Consider the following 21,819-nt stretch of genomic DNA (forward strand, 5'->3'; position numbering starts at 1 on the left):
TCCTTACAGTCCAAGGGACTCCTAAGAGTCTTCTCCAACACCACAGTTCAAAAGCATCAGTTCTTCGGTGGTCAGCTTTCTTCACAGTCCAACTTTCACATCCATACATGACCAATGGAAAAACCATAGTCGTGAATTGATGGAACTTTGTTGGCAAATAATGTCTCTGCTTTTGAATATGCTAGCTAGTTTGGTCATAACTTCCCTTCCAAGCAGTAAGAATCTTTGAATTTCATGGCTGCAATCACCATCTGCCTTGACTGTTTCCCTGGTCTCCCATCTATTTCACATGAAATGATGGGACCAGAATCCATGATCTTAATTTTCTGAATGTTGAGCTTTAAGCCAATATTTTCACTCTCCTCTTTCACTTTCATCAAGAGGCTTTTTACTTCTCTTCACTTTCTGCCATAAAAGTGGTGTCATCTGCCTATCTGACCTTATTAATATTTATCCTGGCAATCTTGATTCCAGCTTATGTTGCTTCCAGCCCAGAGTTTCTCATGATGTACTCTGCACATAAGTTAAATAAAGAAGGTGACAATATACAGCCTTGATGTCCTCCTTTTCCTATTTGGAACCAGTCTGTTGTTCCATGTCAAGTTCTTACTGTTGATTCCTCACCTGCATATAGGTTTCTCAAGAGGCAGGTCAGGTGATCTGGTATTCCCATCTCTTTCAGAATGTCCCACAATTTATTGGGATCCAAACCGTGAAAGACTTTGGCATAGTCAATAAAGCACAAGTATATATATATATTTTTCTGGAATGCTGTTGCTTTTTCTGTGATCCAGCAGATGTTGGCAATTTGATCTCTGGTTCCTCTGTCATTTTTAAAACCTGCTTAAACTTCTGGATATTCACAGTTCACATATTGCTGAATCCTGACCTGGAGAACTTTGAGCATTGTTTTACCAGTGTGTGAGCTGAGTGCAATTGTGCAGTAATTTGAACATATTTTGGCATTGCCTTTCTTTGGAATTTAGAAGGAAAACACAATCCCCAGTCCTGTGGCCACTGCTGAGTTTTCCAAATTTTGGAAAGAATAAAACTACTACATGATTGTCTTCATCTCATGCACTAATAAAATAATACTCAAAATTCTCAAAAGCAGGCTTCAACAATATGTTAATCACGAAATTCCAGATGTTCAACCTGGTTTTGAAAAAGACAGAGGCACCATATATCAAATTGCAACCATCGACTGAATCTCTGAAAATGCAAGACAGTTCCAGAAAAAACAATCATATATGCTCTATTGACTACTTCAAAGACTTTGACTCTATAGCTATCAATAAACTCAGGAATATTCTACAAGATGTGGGAATATTAGACCACGTGACTGTCTCTTGAGAAATCTGGATGCAGGTCAGAAAGCAACAATTAGAACAAGGCATGGGAGAACAGACGGCTTCAAAATAGGAAATGGAGTCAGTCAAGGCTACATTGTCACCCTGCTTATTTAACTTATATGCAGAATACATCATGAGAAACACTGGGTTGTATGATGTAGAAGCTGGAATTAAGATTGCACGGAGAATATCAATAACAGCAAATATGCAGATAACACCACACTTATGGCGGAAAACGAGGAAGATCTAAAAGCCTGTTGATAAAAGTGAAACAAGAGAGTGAAAAAATTTCTTAAAGTCAAACATTCAGAAAACTACGATGATGCTATCTGGTCCCATCAATTCATGGCAAATAGATAAGGAAACAGTGTTAGATTTTACTTAATTTGTTGGTGGGGTGTTGCTACAATCACTACAGATGGTGACTGTAGCCATAAAATTAAAAGATGCTTACTCTTTTCTTTTTCTTTCTTTCTTTCTTTTTTTTTTTTTTTTTCTCACTCACAGTCTAAGTTTTTTTTTTTTAATTTTTAATTTATTTTACTTCACAATACTGTATTGGTTTTGCCATACATTGACATGAATCTGCCACGGGTGTACATAAGTTCCCAAACATGAACCCCCTCCTCCCACCTCCCACCCAATATCATCTCTCTGGATCATCCCCGTGCGTCCTGTATCCTGTATCAAACACAGACTAGCGATTCATTTCTTACATAATAGTATACATGTTTCAATGCCATTCTCCCAAATCATTCCACCCTCTCCCTCTCCCTTTCCCTCAGAGTCCAAAAGTCTGCTCTACACATCTGTGTCTCTTTTGCTGCCTTGCATACATGGTCATCATTACCATCTTCTAAATTCCATACATATGTGTTAGTATACTATATTGGTGTTTTTCTTTCTGGCTTACTTCACTCTGTATAATCGGCTCCAGTTTCATCCATCTCATCAGAACTAATTCAAATGTATTTTTTTAATGGTTGAGTAATACTCCAATGTGTATATGTACCATAGCTTTCTTATGCATTGGTCTACTGATGGGCATCTAGGTTGTTTCTATGTCCTGGCTATTATAAACAGTGCTGTGATGAACATTGGGGTACACGTGTCTCTTTCAATTCTGGTTCCCTCGGTGTGTATGCCCAGCAGTGGTATTACTAGGTCATAAGACAGTTCTATTTCCATTTTTTAAGGAATCTCCACACTGTACTTCATAGTGGCTGTACTAGTTTGCATTCCCACCAACAGTGTAAGAGGGTTCCCTTTTGTCCACACCATCTCCAGCATTTACTGCTTGCAGACTTTTGGATCACAGCCATTCTAACTGCTGTGAAATGGTATCTCATTGTGGTCTTGATTTGCATTTCTCTAATAATGAGTGATGTTGAGCATCTTTTCATGTGTTTGTTAGCCATCCATATGTCTTCTTTGAAGAAATGTCTATTTAGTTCTTTGACCCATTTTTTGATTGAGTTTTTTATTTTTCTGAAATTGAGCTGTAGGTGTTGCTTGTATATTTTTGAGATTAGTTGTTTGTCAGTTGCTTCATTTGCTATTATTTTCTCCCATTCAGAAGGCTGTCTTTTCACCTTGCTTATGGTTTGCTTTGTTGTGCAAGAAGCTTATAATTTTAATTAGATCCCATTTTTATTTCTATTTTTGCTTTTATTTCCAGTATTCTGGGAGGTGTATCATAGAGGATCCTGCTGTGATTTATGTTGGAGAGTGTTTTGCCTATGTTTTCCTCTAGGAGTTTTATAGTTTCTGGTCTTATATTTAGATATTTAATCCATTTTTAGTTTATTTGTGTGTGTGGTGTTAGAAAGTTATCTAGTTTCATTCTTTTACAAGTGGTTGACCAGTTTTCCCAGCACCATTTGTGAAAGAGATTGTCTTTACTCCATTGAATAATCTTTCCTCCTTTGTCGAGGATAAGGTGTCCATAAGTGTGTGGATTTATCTCTGGGCTTTCTGTTTTGTTCCATTGATCTATATTTCTGTCTTTGTGCCAGTACAATACTGTCTTGATGACTGTGGCTTTGTAGTAGAGTCTGAAGTCAGGCAGGTTGATTCCTCCAGTTCCATTCTTTCTCAAGATAGCTTTGGCTATTCGAGGTTTTTTGTATTTCCATACAAATTTTGAAATTATTTGTTCTAGTTCTGTGAAAAATACTGCTGATAGCTTGATAGGGATTGCATTGAATCTGTAGATTGCTTTGGGGTAGTATACTCCTTTTCACTATATTGATTTTCCTATCTATGAACATAGTATATTTCTCCATCATAGTGTCCTCTTTGATTTCTTTAATCAGTATTTTCAGTTTTCAATATATAGGTCTTTAGTTTCTTTAGGTAGATATATTCCTAAGTATGTTATTCTTTTCGTTGCATTGGTGAATGGTGTTGTTTCCTTAATTCCTTTTTCTACTTTCTCATTATTACTGTATAGGAATGCAAGGGATTTTTGTGTGTTGCTTTTATATTCTGCAACTTCAATATATTCATTGATTAGCTCTAGTAATTTTCTGGTGGAGTCTTTAGAGTTTTCTACGTAGAGGATCATGTCATCTGCAAACAGTGAGAGTTTTACTTCTTATTTTCCAAATTGAATTTCTTTTATTTATTTTTCTGCTCTGATTGCTGTGGCCAAAACTTCCAGAACTATGTTGAATAGTGGTGGTGAAAGTGGGCACCCTTGTCTTTTTCCTGACTTTAGGGGAAATGCTTTCAATTTTTCACCATTGAGGATAATGTTTGCTGTGGGTTTGTCATATATAGTTTTTATTATGTTGAGGTATGTTCCTTCTATTCCTGCTTTTTAGAGAGTTTTTATCATAAATGGATGTTGAAAGGCCTTCTCTGCATCTACTGAGATAATCATATGTCTTGTATTTTCAATTTGTTAATCTGGTGAATAACATTGATTGATTTGCAGACATTGAAGAATCCTTGCATCCCTGGGATAATGCCCACTTGGTCATGGTGTATGAACTTTTTAATGTGTTTTTAGATTCTGATTGCTAGAATTTTGTTGAGGATTTGGCATCTATTTCATCAGTGATATTGGCCTGTAGTTTTCTTTTTTTGTGGCATCTTTGTCAGGTTTTGGTATTAGGGTGATGGTGGCCTCATAGAATGAGTTTGGAAGTTCACCTTCCTTTGCAATTTTCTGGAAAAGTTTGAGTAGGATAGGAGTTAGCTCTTCTTGAAACTTTTGGTAGAATTCAGCTGTGAAGCCATCTGGACCTGGGTTTTTGTTTGCTGGAAGATTTCTGATTACAGTTTCAATTTTCGTGCTCATGATGGGTCTGTTAAGATTTTCTATTTCTTCCTGGTTCAGTTTTGGAAAGTTGTACTTTTCTAAGAAGTACGTTGTCCATTTTATTGGCATATAATTGCTGATAGTAGTCTCTTACGATCCTTTGTATTTCTGTGTTGTCTGTTGTGATCTCTCCATTTTCATTTCTAATTTTATTGATTTGATTTTTCTCTCTTCGTTTCTTGAGGAGTCTGGCTAATGGTTTGTCAATTTTATTTATCCTTTCAAAGAACCAGCTTTTGGCTTTGTTGATTTTTGCTATGGTCTCTCTCTCTCTCTTTCTTTTTTTACATTTATTTCTGTCTTAATTTTTATGATTGCTTTCCTTCTACTAATTCTGGGGTTCTCCATTTCTTCCTTTTCTAGTTGCTTTAGGTGTAGAGTTATTTGTTTGACTTTTTTCTTGTTTCTTGAGGTATGTTTGTATTGCTATGAACTTTCCTCTTAGCACTTCTTTTATAGTGTCCCAGAGGTTTTGGGTTGTTGTGTCTTCATTTTCATTTGTTTCTATGCATATTTTGATTTCTTTTTTTATTTCTTCTGTGATTTGTTGGTTATTCAGAAGCATGTTTTTCAGCCTCCCTATGTTGGAATTTTTAATAGTTTTTCTCCTGTAATTGAGATCTAGTCTTAATGCATTATGGTCAGAAGAGATGCTTGGAATGACTTCAATTTTTTTGAATTTATCAAGGTTAGATTTATGGCCCTGGATGTGGTCTATCCTGGAGAAGGCTCTGTAAGCACTTGAGAAAAAGGTGAAATTCATTGTTTTGGGGTGAAATGTCCTATAGATATCAGTTAGGTTTAAGTGGTCTATTGTATCATTTAAAGTTTGTGTTTCCTTGTTAATTTTCTGTTTAGTTGATCTGTCCATAGGTGTGAGTGGGGTACTAAAGTCTCCCACTATTATTGTGTTATTGTTAATTTCCCCTTTTATACATTTAGCATTTGTCTTACATATTGTGGTGCTCCTATGTTGGGTGCATATATATTTATAACTGTTATATCTTCTTGGATTGATCCTTTTATCATTATGTAGTGGCCTTCTTTGTCTCTTTTCACAGCCTTTGTTTTACAGTCTATTTTATCGGATATGAGTATTGCCACTTCTACTTTCTTTTGGTCTCTATTTGCATGATATATCTTTTTCCAGCCCTTCAGTTTCAGTCTGTATGTGTCCCTTGTTCTGAGGTGGGTCTCTTGTAGGCAGCATATATAGGGATCTTGTTTTTGTATCCATTCAGCCAGTGTTTGCCTTTTGGTTGGGGCATTCAACCCATTTACGTTTAAGATAATTATTGATAAGTATGATCCCATTGCCATTTACTTTATTGTTTTGGGTTCGGGTTTATACACCTTTTTTGTGTTTCCTGTCTAGAGAATATCCTTTACCATTTGTTGGAGAGCTGGTTTGGTGGTGCTGAATTCTCTCAGCTTTTGCTTGTCTGTAAAGCTTTTGATTTCTTCTTCGTATTTGAATGAGATCCTTGCTGTGTACAGTAATCTGGGCTGTAGATTGTTTTCTTTCATCACTTTAAGTATGTCTTGCCATTCCCTCCTGGCCTGAAGAGTTTCTATTGAAAGATCAGCTGTTATCCTTATGGGAATTTCCTTGTGTGTTATTTGTTGTTTTTCCCTTGCTGCCTTTAAAGTTATGACCAACCTACACAGCATGTTAAAAAGCAAAGTCATTACTTTGCCAACAAAGTTCTGTCTAGTCAAGGCTATGGTTTTACCAGTAGTCATATATGGACGTGAGAGTTGGCCTATACAGAAAGCTGAGCACAGAAATATTGATGCTTTTGAACTGTGATTCTGCAGAAGACTCCTGAGAATCCTTTGTGCTGCAGGAGATCCAACCAGTACATTTTAAAGAGATCAGTCCTGAGTGTTCATTAGAAAGAATGCTGTTGAAGTTGAAACTACAATACTTTGGCCACCTGATGAGAAGAGCTGACTCACTGGAAAAGACCCTGATGCTGGGGAAGATTGAGGGCAGGAGGACAAGGGGTAGACAGAGAATGAGATGGATGGATCGCATTGCAGACTCAATGAGCATAATTTTGGGTTTGACTCCAGGAGTTGGTGATGAACAGGGAGGCCTGGAGTCCTGTATTCCATGTGGTCACAAACAGTCAGACACGACTGAGATAATGAACTGAACTGACATGAGCCAATGTCTGGATGTGAGAGTTCGACTATAGAGAATGCTGAGTGCCAAAGAACCGAAGTTTTGAACCTGTCTTCCTGAAGGTGACTCTTAAGAGTCCTCTGGACAGCAAGGAAATAATCCCAGTCAATCCTAAACAAAATTAACCATAAATATTCATCAGAAGGACTAATGCTGAAGCTCAATCTCCAATACTTTGGCTAAAGAACTCATGAGAAAATACTGACACTCTAACTTGTAATGAAACTTTATAGGGTCTGATTTGGGAGACTGGGTGCAGGAGAAGAAGAGGGCCACAGAAGTTGAATTGGTTGGACATGCTGGAATCTCTTGATTCAACAAAGATGAGACTGAACAAAGTTTTGGAGACAGGGAAGGGCAGGGAAGCCTGGAGTGCTGCTGTCCACGTGTGGCAGAGTTGGAACTGGCTGAACAACTGAAAAACAGCAAGTCTGTTTCACATATGTCAATCATGATATTTTCGTGTCTGAAATATGGAATTCTCTATATCCTCCTAGGAAAAGTACATGCTTCTTTATGAATAATGGACATTTCTCTATTTCATTTATGGAAGTCTGGGTGAATATTTACTTCTTAAACTATGAGAGATTCAATTATTCAGGCACAAAATTTTAATAAAGATATATTTACATGTAATATGGAGTTTTGTACATTTCAAATGTCAAAATCAGGCTATACATGTCCTTATGGGAAATATTTCACATATGATTATGTACTCACTGTCGAATTTTCTGTTCCTTGTGTTGAAGTCTGACACTAGATTGTGTTTCAGCAAAGAGGAAATCTCAGTTTCACATATGAAATTCTAGGTGCAGATTTTAGGACATGAAATATGAAATTAACCATAATTCACATTTGAAAATCTGGGGACCGATTTTCCAACATGAAATACAGAAATCTTGATATATCACATATGAAGATTTTTCTGAATGAATTACACAAAATTTTTACATTACAGTTATGAAACTCTGAATGCAGATATCTATGGAGAGAATATGGCAATCTCTATTTCAATGACCATCAAAGGATGGTCACTGATCTTCAACATGAATAGTGGGATTTTTTGTATTTTTTATTTGAAAAAATCTGTGCTGATATTTCTTCAAGAAACATGGAATAGTGTGTGTTTAACATTTGCAAAAACAGGCATCCACTGTCCTACAACTTTTCTGGATCATAGAGGAAAATCGCTTGAGCTATGAAATTCTCTTTATTTCAGCAAAGAGATTTTGAAGGAAGATCTTCTGCCATGAACTAGGGAATACTGTATATTTTGCATTTGAAACACTGGGGACAATTTCTCATATGGAATATGAAATCTCAGTTATTCACAGAAGAAAATTTGTGTCAGATTTTCATACATAGATTATGATATTTTCCATGATTCATAAATGAGGTCTGGGCACGACAGGCAAATATACATTCATCTATGTTTCCTGTCAGAAAATGTGGCTACAGAGTCCCCTACTTAGTTTTAGTATTCTCTATATTAAACTTTGAAAGGCTGGGTGAAGATACCTCCATGTGATATATGAAAAATTTTATATTGACATATGAAAATCTGGGTACCAATATTTCTATATGAGATAGGCAAAACACTATAGTAACATTTGTATTTATAGGTTGTGGTGTTCTGTCTTGAAATATAAGATATACATATATCAAATATGGAAATCTGGATGTCATTTTACCTGCGTGAAGTATGGAGTTCACTTATGAACTTCTATATGCAAGTTTTACTGCATGATGCTCTGAAATTCTGTAAATATGTCATTAGAAAATCTGGGTTTCCATTTTCCTACATTAAATATGAAATTCTCAGTATTTTCAAGACCTAAAACTGAGCAGAGTTTTTGTTACATGAAATATGTAATTATATTTGTCTCCCTTTTGAAAATCTGGGTTGAAACTTTCCAGCATGATAGACGGAATCTGTGAAATTCATACATAAAATGCTGGTTTCTAGAAAATCTTACATGAATTATGGAATGTCTGTTATTTCATGTATTAAAATCAGACACATATTTTCGTCCATGAAATATGTCATTCTCAAAGTTGCAAAGAGCCAGCTCTGCAAAACACCTTACTATACAGAGCTGCTGCCTCACACCACACAAATAGAAAGAGAGAAACACAAGCCAAATCATCCAAAGATAGGCTGTCTAAAGTCAGATTAAGCCTATAGATACCTGCAAGAGACCACGCTGACTCTGTCCCACCATGAGAGGGAGAAACATCAGCTGTGGCCACAAAAATATAATTTCCAGTGCCTCCCCCTCCAAGGACACACAAAACACTGGACCAAACTTATCCACTCCTGTCACAGACTGAAAGCAAGTACTACAGTCCTGCACATGGGAAGAAAAAACCAGTAACATAGTAAGCTAAACAAATGTGAAGACAGTAATGTATGTTTCAGGCAAAGAAACAAGTTAAAAACACATAAGAGATAAAGAAGAAATAGAAATGGTCACTGAAAATGAATTGAGAATAATGATAGTAAAGATGATTAAACATCTCAGAAAATAAATGGAAACCATGCAAGGAACATTTACAAAGGGCATGGATCAACTAAACAACAACAACAAATGAATGATAGCACAATAACTGCTATTTGTATACTGTAGGCTCATTGATGCCTTTGTACAACATAATCCAGTACAACATTAGAAAATAAATTTTCTCCAATTTTAAAATGAAGTATTGAAAGAAATACAAACTTTAAATAGCACAACATATTGAAAATTTGTTGATACTTAAGTAGATTTCATCCAAAACCAGCAGAATGCAGTTTATTCTCAAGGACAAATTAAATATTTCTGGATAGATTACTAACTGGATGACAAATCAGGCATTGGTAGTTTTAAGATAGTCAAAATTGTATCAAGCACTTTTTTTACCACAATATTATGATTTGCATGTACCAAGAATTTTTTACCATAATATTATGATTTACGTGGAAAATTATAGAACAATGACACATAGATGAACAAAGATGCAGACATCCCCAACAAAATACTTCCAAGAAGATTCAAGACCATCACTAAGAAAAAGAACTGCAAAAAAAAAAAAAAAAAAGCCTGTCTGGGGTGCATTTAATTATAGTTTTGCATTTAGTGTTATAAAGGATTGTGGTTTCATTCTTTTAAAGCTGATTGACCATTTTTCCCCCCAGCACCACTTGTTAAAGAGATTGTCTTTTCTCCATTGAGAAAAGGAGAGCAAACCAAAAGAAACAAACAAAAGCATAAATAACTAAGAAAAAACTGAAAAGCATGAATACTTTGAGGCTCATATATATATCTCTTGATGGCCAAAAATTCAATGAAGAAATCAGAAAGAAAAAAATATATGTATATGTATATATGTATGTATATGTATATATACACATATTGGAGAAGGCAATGGCACCCCACTCCAGTACTCTTGCCTGGAAAATCCCATGGACATAGGAGCCTGGTAGGCTGCAGTCCATGGGGTCACCAAGAGTCGATTGAGCGACTTCACTTTCACTTTTCACTTTCATATATTGGAGAAGGAAATGGCAGCCCACTCCAGTGTTCTTGCTTGGAGAATCCCAGGGATGGGGAGCCTGGTGGGCTGCCGTCTATGGGGTCTCACAGAGTCAGACACGATTGAAGTGACTTAGCAGCAGTGTATATATATATATATATATATACACATATATACATATATATACATATAGATAGATAGATCTCATACAAACAAATGACAATAAAATTGTTATTGCATAAAACCTATAAAACAGGATAAAGCACTAAACAGTAAAGATTATAACAAAGAAATGTCTCAAATAATCAACCTAATATTAAAACTAAAGCAATTAGACAAAGAAGAATAGACAGAACCTAAAATTAATTTTGAGGAAAAAAAAATCATAGAGAATAGAAAAGTAAAAACATAAAAGATGAAAACAATATCAAAGATTAATAAATTAAAAAGGGGTTCTTGGAAACTATAAAGAAAATACATAAAACTCATCAACAGCCAGACTTATCAACAAAAAAAGAACACTCAAATCAATAAAGTTAGAAATGAGAAAGGAGACATTATAACCGATAGCAAATAAATATCAAAGGATCATGAGAGACTACAACAAACAACTTTAAGCCAGTACTTGTAGAATCTGGAAGCCACAGACTAGTGCTTAGGAATTCAACTGAGAGGAAACAGAAAATGTGAACACAGCATCACAAGCACTAACATTGAATTTGCTATGAAAATTTTTTAGTTAAAAACGTTCAATGTCCAGATGACATCACAGGTGTTTTTTGAACCATTAAGATAAATATTAACTCATGTACTTCTGAAACTCTTCCAAAATACTACAGTGGCAGGAAAACCTACAAACTCATCCTACGGGTACAGCATCACCCTGATAGCAAAGCCAAAGATAACACAGAAAAGGGAAACTATAGCCCATAGATATATAGACCACATAGATGAACATAGATGTAAACATCCTCAATAAAATCCTCCCAAGAAGAATCCACAAACACATTAAAATCATTGAACAGCGTTATTAATTGAGGTTTGCAACAGATATGCAAACATTTTCAAGTAGCTGCATATCAATCCATCAGATACACCATAACAAATTAAAGGATTAAAATCATATGATCACTTCAATAAATGCTGAAAAACACTTTGATAAAATTCCACAAGTGTGTGTGATTTAAACAAACAAACAAACAACAACAACAATAAAAACTCTCCAGAAACTGAGTATAGCAAAAATTACCTCAATAGAATAAATGCATACAAATCAAAACTACACTGAGGTATCATTTCACACCATTCTGAATGGTGATCATAATAAAAATTGACAACAGGGGCCTTTTCTTAGTGGTCCAGTGGCTAAGACGCCACGACCTTAAATCAGAGGTCCCATGTTTGATCCCTGGTTATTAGATTCCAAGTGAAGCAATTAAAGCCTGATAGAACCAAATAAAGAAGTAAATGTGTGTGTGTTTATAATGCCATAATCTTAGTTTCCTGGATATTGAGCTTTAAGCCAAAATTTGACTCCCCTGTTTCACTTTAAGCAAGCAGCTCTTTAGTTCATTTTCTGCCATAAAGGTGGTGTCATCTGTATATGTGACGTTATTGATACTTCTCCTGGGGTATCTTGCTTCCAGGTTTTGTTTCCTCCATCCCAGCATTTCTCATGGTGTACTCTGCATATAAGTTAAATAACAAGGGTGACAATATACAACCTTGACATCCTCCTTTTCCTATTTGGAACCAGTCTGTTGTTCCATGTCCAGTTCTAACTGTTTCTTCCTGGCCAGCATACAGATTTCACAACAGGAGCGTCAGGTTGTCTGGTATTCCCAAAAGTTTCAGAATTTTCCAGACGTTATTGTTATCCACACACTTAAAGGCTTTGGAGTAGTCAATAAAGCAGAAATAGATGATTTTGCTCGAACTCTCTTGCTTTTACGATGATGCAGCAGATGTTGGCAATTTGATTACCTGTTCCTCCACCTTTTCAAAAACCAGCTGAAACATCTGGAATTTCATGATTCATGTATTGCTGGAGCCTGGCTTGGAAAATGTTGAGCATTATTTTACTAGAATTTGAGATGAGTATACTGAGATGTAATGCCAGGTTTACAATTCTTGTTTTGTGTAACAACAATGAAAAAAATAATAAGATGAAGGTATAGAATGTTTCAAAAGTGTACTTGGTTTTTGAGTAAATGTAAATAGGAAATACTTTAATGTTTATTTTCTTGATTGCATCTAAAATATGAGGACTATTTTTCCTCACTCTCTGCTTTCCTTTTATAAACGTCTACTAATTTTCAAATGCTTTTCAAGATTTTCTTTAAAAAAATAGAAATCTATAGTATTTGCCCACCACAAAATATTGATGCCAAGCTTAGATCTCAGGATTATTTCCAACTCCATGATAAATTTCAACAGGAAATAACCACAGTTGTTGTTAACTCTGTATTCTAAGACTTGGGGATATATAAAACTAAATCGAACTTAAAACTGAGATTTTATTCTATGTTTATAGCCAATCTCTCATTCCATAACTATATTCATTTTTTCATCTTATGGTGTACCTACTTAAGAATGAAAAGTGTGAAAAAAGTGGGAGAGAGGTAGGGGATTTCAGACTTCACTGATTTCCAAGAGTAGCTCTAATCGGAGAAGGAAAACAGACAGAAACAAAGGAAAATAGTCCAGCAACACAAAATAATAATGCTTTAGCCAATATGAAAAGTCAAGGACCTTTAGATCCTCCACAAGGGCTATGGATAATATTCTAAGCCATATCCTGTGAGTAGTCTTATAGATGCTGAAAACATGATCACAGACACCAGAATCATTGGAACCAGATGGGTGATTATGTTGTGTCTCAAATTTCCCCATAACAGCACATTAGAGGAGTGTCCTAAACCTAATCACACATACCCCATGGCCCACCCCCACTCTGCTTTAAAAGCCATTCCCTGAAGTACTTTGCAGAATGTGGATCTTCTAAGCACAGGCTAAGCTTGGATTCCTTGCTACCCCCTGCAATAAATGCTACACTTGCCTTCAGGGCAATCCATATTCAATTGATTATCTTTACTGCATGCAAGCATGTAGACCCAAGTTTGGTTTGGTAACAGTACTGACAAAACTAAGAGTGTGTGTACCTAAGAGAGATCAATGACTTATTTCATGAACCAAATAAATTTACTGATGATATTTCTGTGTCAAATATTCTTTGGGGATTAGATTTTTCAGGTTTCATGTCTTTAGATATTATTTATGTGAGAAGCCTATATTTTAACTTGATACAGCTTACTTCATAGAGAAACACACAATGGCTGAATGTAATCCTTTAATTGCTAGGAGACCCGTGATTTTGTGATGTCACAGCTACTCAATTTGAAAACCACTACACAGAAGAACTGTACAAAAAAAAAAAAAGAAAGAAAGAAAAATATTTTCATGACCCAGATAATCACGATGGTGTGATCACTCATCAAGAACTAGACATCCTGGAATGTGAAGTCAAGTGGGCCTTAGAAAGCATCATTACAAACAAAGCTAGTGGAGGTGATGGATTTCAGTGGAGCTATTTCAAATCCTGAAAGATGAGGCTGTGAAAGTGCTGCACTCAATATGCCAGCAAATTTGGAAAACTCCGCAGTGGCCACAGGTCTGGAAAAGGTCAGTTTTCATTTCAATCCCAAAGAAGGGCAATGCCAAAAAATGTTCAAACTACCGCACAATTGCAGTCATCTCACACGCTAGTAAAGTAATGCTCAACATTCTCTAAGCTAGGCTTCAACAGTATGTGAACTGTGAACTTCCTGATGTTCAAACTGGTTTTAGAAAAGGCAGAGGAAACAGAGATCAAATTGCCAACATCACTGGATCATCGAAAAGGTGAGAGAGTTCCAGAAAAACATCTATTTATGCTTTATTGACTATGCCAAAGCCTTTGACTGTGTGGATCACAATAAACTGTGGAAAATTCTGAGAGATGGGAATACCAGACCGCCTAACCTGCCTCTTGAGAAATCTATATGCAGTTCAGGAAGCAACAGTTAGAACTGGACATGGAACAACAGACTGGTTCCAAATAGGAAAAGCAGTATGTCAAGCCTGTATATTGTCACCCTGCTTATTTAACTTCTATTCAGAGTACATCATGAGAAACGCTGGACTGGAAGAAGCACAAGCTGGAATCAAGATTGCTGGGAGAAATATTAATAACCTCAGATATGCAGTTGACAACACTCTTATGGCAGAAAGTGAAGAAGAACTAAAAAGTTTCTTGATGAAAGTGAAAGAGGAGAGCGAAAATGTTGGCTTAAAGCTCAACATTCAGAAAACCAAGATCATGGCATCTGGTCCCATCACTTCATGGGAAATAGATGGGGAAACAGTGGAAACAGTGTCAGACTTTATTTTGGGAGGGGGGTCCAAAATCACTGCAGATGATGACTGCAGCCATGAAATTAAGAGACACTTACTCCTTTGAAGAAAGTTATGACCAACCTAGATGGCATATTCAAAAGCAGAGACATTACTTTGCCGACTAAAGTCCATCTTGTCAAGGCTATGGTTTTTCCAGTAGTCATGTATGGATGTGAGAGTTGGACTGAAGGCTGTGAGGAAGGCTGAGCACTGAAGAATTTATGCTTTTGAACTGTGGTGTTGGAGAAGACTCTTGAGTGTCCCTTGGACTGCAAGGACATCCAACCAGTCCATCCTGAAGGAGATCAGCCCTGGGATTTCTTTGGAAGGAATGATGCTAAAGCTGAAAGTCCAGTACTTTGGCCACCTCATGCAAAGAGTTGACTCACTGGAAAAGACTCTGATGCTGGGAGGGGGATGACAGGATGAGATGGCTGGATGGCATCATTGACTCTATGGACGTGAGTCTGAGTGAACTCCGGGAGTTGGTGATGGACAGGGAGGCCTTGTGTGCTGTGATTCATGGGGTCGCAAAGAGTTGGACAGGACTGAGTGACTGAACTGAACTGAACTGAACTGTGACGGTCTACACAGTTTGTCTATGTAGGCCAGCCAAGCAGCACTTGAAGTTGTAGTGTAAAATCCAACAAATGAGAAAAGTCGCTGAAGAAAGATTTATTTGAGATTTATTTATTTTCCATTTCTTCAGAAATTCAAGATGTGTCTCCTAAAGATGAATCAAGCAGTTCAGAAATCTCCATAAAATCTCCCTTGTGTGATTTCACAGTAACTGGCGACCTCGTCTTTAGATCTGAGGCTCAATATCATGCTTTTCAGGCTATATCTACAGAATCTGTGCTCAAAGCTATGTTACACGTTTTCTTTCTCCTAACAAGATGAAGTAAATGATTTTATTTCACTCATGTTTCCTCCAAAACAGGAATATAATTGAAAGTGATCAGTTTAAACCTATTTGGTGGAATGAGAGTGGCACTTCTACAGTGATTAACGAAGAACTCTTCAAGAAAACAGTCTTGGAACAAAAGGGTCCATTCAGCATTTTTTTTTAAACTAATAGTATAAAACGTTTAGTTCAATAGCTTCATCTTTAAGGGTTTTATAAAATGTGAAGGTTTTTTCAAAGATCTGCTTCACTAGCTGACTGTCTGGCAGGAGAAAAAGAATTTTCTTGTTTTGAGTAAGGCATTCCATAAATTTCAATTATTTTAGGAAATATATATGTTTTAATATAGTGACCAAAGGTAACTAAAACTGACTTTAAAATTGAGATAACATGCTGCTAAAATATTTTTTTCTATTCTTTTCAAATTGAGGACAGCTGGATATTAAGACATTTTAATGTAACAAATTTAAATTTTAAATTCCCTTAGCAACTTGGAACCAGAGAGAAATCCTGAAGCCATTTAAAGAGATATTTGGTGTAGATATACAATATATTTTTACATGAGGATAAAAATAAATTCAAATATGTAAGTATTTAAAACTATTAATGGAGGTGTATTATTTGAGGCTATTGTCTTTATATGCTTAAAAGAATCAATATTTAGAGTTCAGCTTTTTTTCTCTATTTTACCTTGGTTTCAAAAGTTATCAACAATTTTCTTCTTTGATTTTAATTGAAGTTTATCATAATCCAAATATTAAGCAATGCTATCCTCAACTATTAGTAAGAATTAAAAGAGGAGTTGGCACTAAAAATGTCTTTCCAGTATTTTGATTAGTTCACAATTAAAAGATGAAGCATACTAAAGGAAGGAGTAAAGTGGATGGTCATATCTCTTGGATTCTTCCTGAAACTAGAGGAGAGTGTGTCTTTTCAACCTCCACAAGTTTAAGTGTGTCTTTCATTTGAAAGGGCTTCCCTGGTGATCCTGAGGTTAAAGCGTCTGCCTCCAATGCGGGAGACCTGGGTTCGATCCCTGGGTCGGGAAGATACCCTGGAGAAGGAAATGGCAACCCACTCCAGTATTCATGCCTGGAGAATCCCATGGGTGGGGGAGCCTGGTAGGCTACAGTCCACGGGGTCGCAAAGAGTCTGACACGAGTGAGCGACTTCACCTTCATACGAAAGCCTTCTATCAGCCACGTAGTTGCTAATACAAAGTGATATTTTTCTTCATAATCAATGTCAGTTACCTTGAAAGAACAAATTTTAATAGATCAAACTGATGTTTAAAATCTGTTGATCTTTTTACATCAGCACTCACAGAGCAGCTACAATCAAACAAACGGTCACAGTAAGAATTTGCTACTATGACTATTTCTACTTCTCACTACCATATCGTGTTACCATTACAGATAAAGGATTTTGACTGATGGTCAGCCTCACCTTTACAGTTAGATACAGCGATAGGTCAGCCCATGAGGATACATTTCCTAAACTGTAGCTGGCAGGCGTGATTCCCAGTGCCAACAATCACTGATGCATCTGCTACCTTTCTTTCAACGTAAACTCTTCAGCCAGCTTCATTATATGAAAGTCATACTAATTACAACTGATCTATGAAATAGGAGCCTGATCATGCCGGATAATGAAGATTAAAATTTATGTTGGTGATGCCAACTTATTCCTACATTTCTCTTATTTCAACAATAAATTTACATGTTACCTTCATAGTTTCACACTCTATTCTGAAATAATTAAGAGGAAAATGAGGCTTTATCTCAATGCCTGGCTATTTCATTGTGCTTTTATATAAATTCTTGGGCTTTCAGAATGGTCATCTGAATTATATTTGTCCATTCCAGTAAATTTTACTTCATTGATTCCTGAAAGTTTGATGTTCACACTTATCATATTCTTTTTTACCACTTCCAATTTACCTTAATTTATGAACCTAACGTTCTAGGAACCTATGAAATATCGTTCTTTACTTCATCACACTTTACTTTTTTCACCAGTCATATCCACAATTGGGTGTTGTTTTTCCTTTTGCTCCATATCTTCCTTATTTCTGAAGTCACTTCTTCACTGATTTCCAGGAGCATATTGGGCACCAGCCAACCTGGAGAGTTCATCTTTCAGTGTCTTATCTTTTTGGTTTTTCATATTTTTCATGCGGTTTTCAAAGCAAGAATACTCAAGTGTTTTTCCATTTCTCTTCTCCAACAGACCACATTTTGCCAGAATTTTCCACCATGTCCAATACATCTTGCATGCCCCTACATGGCATGTCTCATAATCTCATTGAGGTAGATATGACTGTGATCCCTTTGATCTGTTTGTTAGTTTTCTGTGATTGTGTGGTTTTCATTCTGTCTGCCTTCTGATGGAAAGTATAAGAGGCTTATGGAAACTTCCTGATGGGAGAGACAGACTGTGAGTGAACCCGGGTTTTGTTCTGACATACAGGCCCATATTCAGTAAATCTTTAATCCAATTTACTCTTGATGGGTGTGGCTGTCTTCAGGTCCTGTTGTTTGAAGAGGCTAAACTATGCTATGGATAATGAAAGTAATTGGGACCTTCTTCAAAAGGACTTGAGCACGCACTATTGTATTCAGTGCCCATCACCCTACTGCATCCCATTCTTGGACCATGCCTCTGCCAGACACTCCGGGACACTCACAACCAAGTCTGGCTCAGTCACTTGTGCAAAAACTGCTCTTACTCTTGGCCCCTGGTGAAACCCAATATTTTGTTTGTGCCCCCAACAGTCTTTTTCAGTTCTGTGGAAGTTCTATAATCAAATTCCACTGGCCTCCAAAGTCAAATTTGCTGCAGATTCGCAGTCCCTTTGCTGGATCCCCAGATTGAGAGATCTATACTGGTCCTAGAAAGTCCTTAACTGTACGAGAATATCTTTAGAATAATTATCCTGCAATTTTTGAACTGTGTCCTAGGCGACTTTATGGTTGGTTGAAATGTGACCTCCTCTGAGAGGGCATTTGTCACAAACTGCGTGACCCAGGTCTCTAGTAGCCAGAGCCTCTCTTCCCTATCAGGGCATTAGTGACCCATGCTTCTGCAGGAGACACTCAATCACTCAAAAGCAGTTCTGAGTTTGTGTCTTTGTGCCGTCTCTGGGTATAGTATCAAAAAATATTTTATTGAGCACTCTCAGTGTGGCTGGTAGGTATTGATTCTAAGTGCAAATTCACCCCTACTACAGTCTTGTTGGACTTTTCCTTTGCCTTATACATGTTTTTTTGTTTGTTTGTTTGTTTTTATGGGACCCAACAACCCCCTGTCAATGATCATTCATGAACAAGTTTTCAGTTTGGAGATCTCACAGGAAAAGATGAGTTCACAGCCTTCTATTTTGCCATCTTTGCTTCCTCACAGGCAAAAACCAGAAAAGCGAGAAAAGCCTGCATCCCACCTCTTCAGTTTCTTTACTTTCTGCACTTCCTTTACTTTCTGCACTGTCAGATAGGCTAGAAGCCTCTGGACAGAGCCATGGTCACTCCCTCTCTTCTAGAATGCTCCTGCTTTCACAATGAAGGATCCTAGTTTATCATGTAATTTGCTCACATGATGCTATTGTTGGACATACATAAACAGAGAGTGTGCTTCCTGATGGGTTGATCTGAGGCAGCATTATCCCAGGGCCTTCCTCTAATATGGAGAACTTCTCCAGTGCACTAGCTTATGTTCTGTTCCTTCTCTTTCCAGTCTCTACTCTTTACTGAAGGACCTTAACCTCTTCACAGACTTGGGTCCAGTTATAGTCATAAAAACTATTTCCACAGACAGCCCAATTCTCATAGACTGAGGAGTCCACAAGCTATACTTTAAAAGCCCCACACCACTGAATTTACACTGGATGAGTCTTCAAGCCTTCCACATCCTTTTCCTGGTGCACGCACACACACATAAACACAGCAGAAACTGTGAGCTTCTTTATGTCTCTTGATGTAAAGCCAAATTTGTGAGCACACTGACTTGAGTTGTCACTGGCAATCCTTTCTTCATCCCCGGCTTGAACAGGACCACCTTAGAGGTGAATGGGCCAGTTTCCCACAGTCTATGGATGCCTGGTGCAGCCTTCCATTTGCTCCATTTCTCACGGTCTGTAACATTCATCTCTGTCAGCTGTGGTTGGACATACATCCACACAGAAAGATACACAAACGTGGGCAACAAGCTCATGTGGGTAGACACAAAAATATTCAAAGCATGTGGAAACATAAGCAAACATGGAACTAGATATTTCTGTAACTAAAGAACCAATGTTTCATATGAAATATAGACATTTCCATATTTCTTATAGGAAAATCTCCATTCTGAACTCAAATATAAAGTATAGAAAGTTCAAATACCATGATGGAGACTTAGCACCTAGGTTCTGATATAGTAAATACAAACCATTCCCCACTTCACGGAATCAATCCCCCCCCCTTTTTTTTTTGGTATATATTATTGGAAATTCAGCAAACATTTATTTCATGAAAAAGCAGGGGTGCCCAGATTTTCATTTGTGCAAGAGAGATAATTCCATTTTCAAACGGGTTTTCCATATCTTCAAAAAGTGGTGTCAAGAGTTTCCTGTGTGCAATATCCAGAACGTTACATAAAAGTTTAGAAGACCACCACCCAGATTCATATATGAGGCATAGACAAGTCCACATTTCACATAAGAAAAACAGCTTCAAGTTTTTCAAAAAGTGAAATTAAAAATGCAATATATTATGGAGGAAAACAAGCATCACTTTATTTGCATGTAAAAAAGTAGGTACATCTACATTGAGTTCAATTCAATTGGATCTCTCAGTCACGTTCTAATTTTGTGACCCCACATACTGTAGCTTGTCATGCATCCCTGTCCACCACCAACTCCCAGAGCCTACTCAAACTCATGTCCATCGAGTTGGTGATGCCACCTATACATCTCATCCTATGTCGTCCTCTTCTCTTATTGGCTTCAATATTTCCCAGCATCAGGGTCTCTTCCAATGAGTCGCTTCTTCACAAGAGGGGGTCCAGATTTTTGGAGTTTCAGTTTCACTATCAGTGCTTCCAACGTATATTCAGGACTGATTTCCTTTAGCCTCGTGGCAGTCCAGGAGACTCTCAAGAGTCTTCACCAACACCCCATTTTAAAAGCATCAATCCTTTTGTACTTATCTGACTTTGCATCTGTTCATGACTGCTGAAAAAATCATAGCTTTAACTAGGTGGACCTTTGCTGGCAAAGCAATGTCTCTGCCTTTGATTGTGCTATCTAGGTAGTTCACAGCTTTTCATCCAGCAGTAATTGCCTTTTAATTTCATGGCTGCAGTCACAATATTCAATAATTTTGGAGCTCCTCCCCCCCCCCATATAAAGTGTTTCAGTATTTCCATTGTTTCTCCATCCATTTGCTAAGCAGTGATAGGACCGGATATCATGATCTTATTTTTCTGAATGTAAGAGTTTTAACCAAAAATTTCCACTCTTCTCTTTCATTTTCATCAAGGGGCTCTTTCCATCTTCTTCACTTTTTGCCGTTAGGTTGATTTCATCTAAGTATCTGAGGCTGTTGATATTTCTCCCAGCAATCTTGATTCATGCTTGTGCTTCTTCAAGCCTTGTATTTATCTTATTGTACACTATATATGAACTATGGACCAGAATTTGTGACATTGTACAGGGAACAGGAATCATGACAATCCCCAAGAAAAATAAAACCAAAAAAACATAGCAGCTCTTTGAAAAGACCTTACAAAGAGCTGTGAAAACAAGGGAAGTCAAAAGCAAAGGAGAAATTAAAAGATTTATTCATTTCAATGCAGAGTTCCAAAGAATAGCAAGGAGAGTTAAGAAAGTCTTCCTCAGAAATCATTGCAAAGAAATTGTGATGGACAATAAAATGGAAGACTAGAGTATCTTCCAAAAATTAGAGATACCAAAGAATAGCAAGGAGAGTTAAGAAAGTCTTCCTCAGAAATCATTGCAAAGAAATTGTGATGGACAATAAAATGGAAGACTAGTGTATCTTCCAAAAATTAGAGATACCAAGGGAAGTTTTCATGCCAGGATGTACTCAATAAAGAAGAGAAATGG

At 36.9% G+C, this 21,819-nt stretch overlaps 1 pseudogene; it reads left to right on the forward strand.

Annotated features, from left to right (window-relative positions):
* LOC120859158 overlaps nucleotides 1–16,550 on the forward strand; it is a 57,031-nt pseudogene extending 40,481 nt beyond the window's left edge.
* Nucleotides 16,551–21,819: the final 5,269 nt, after the last annotated feature.

Source organism: Oryx dammah, unplaced genomic scaffold, assembly GCF_014754425.2.
Source record: "Oryx dammah isolate SB20612 unplaced genomic scaffold, SCBI_Odam_1.1 HiC_scaffold_36, whole genome shotgun sequence".
Classification (NCBI taxonomy): Eukaryota; Metazoa; Chordata; class Mammalia; order Artiodactyla; family Bovidae; genus Oryx; species Oryx dammah.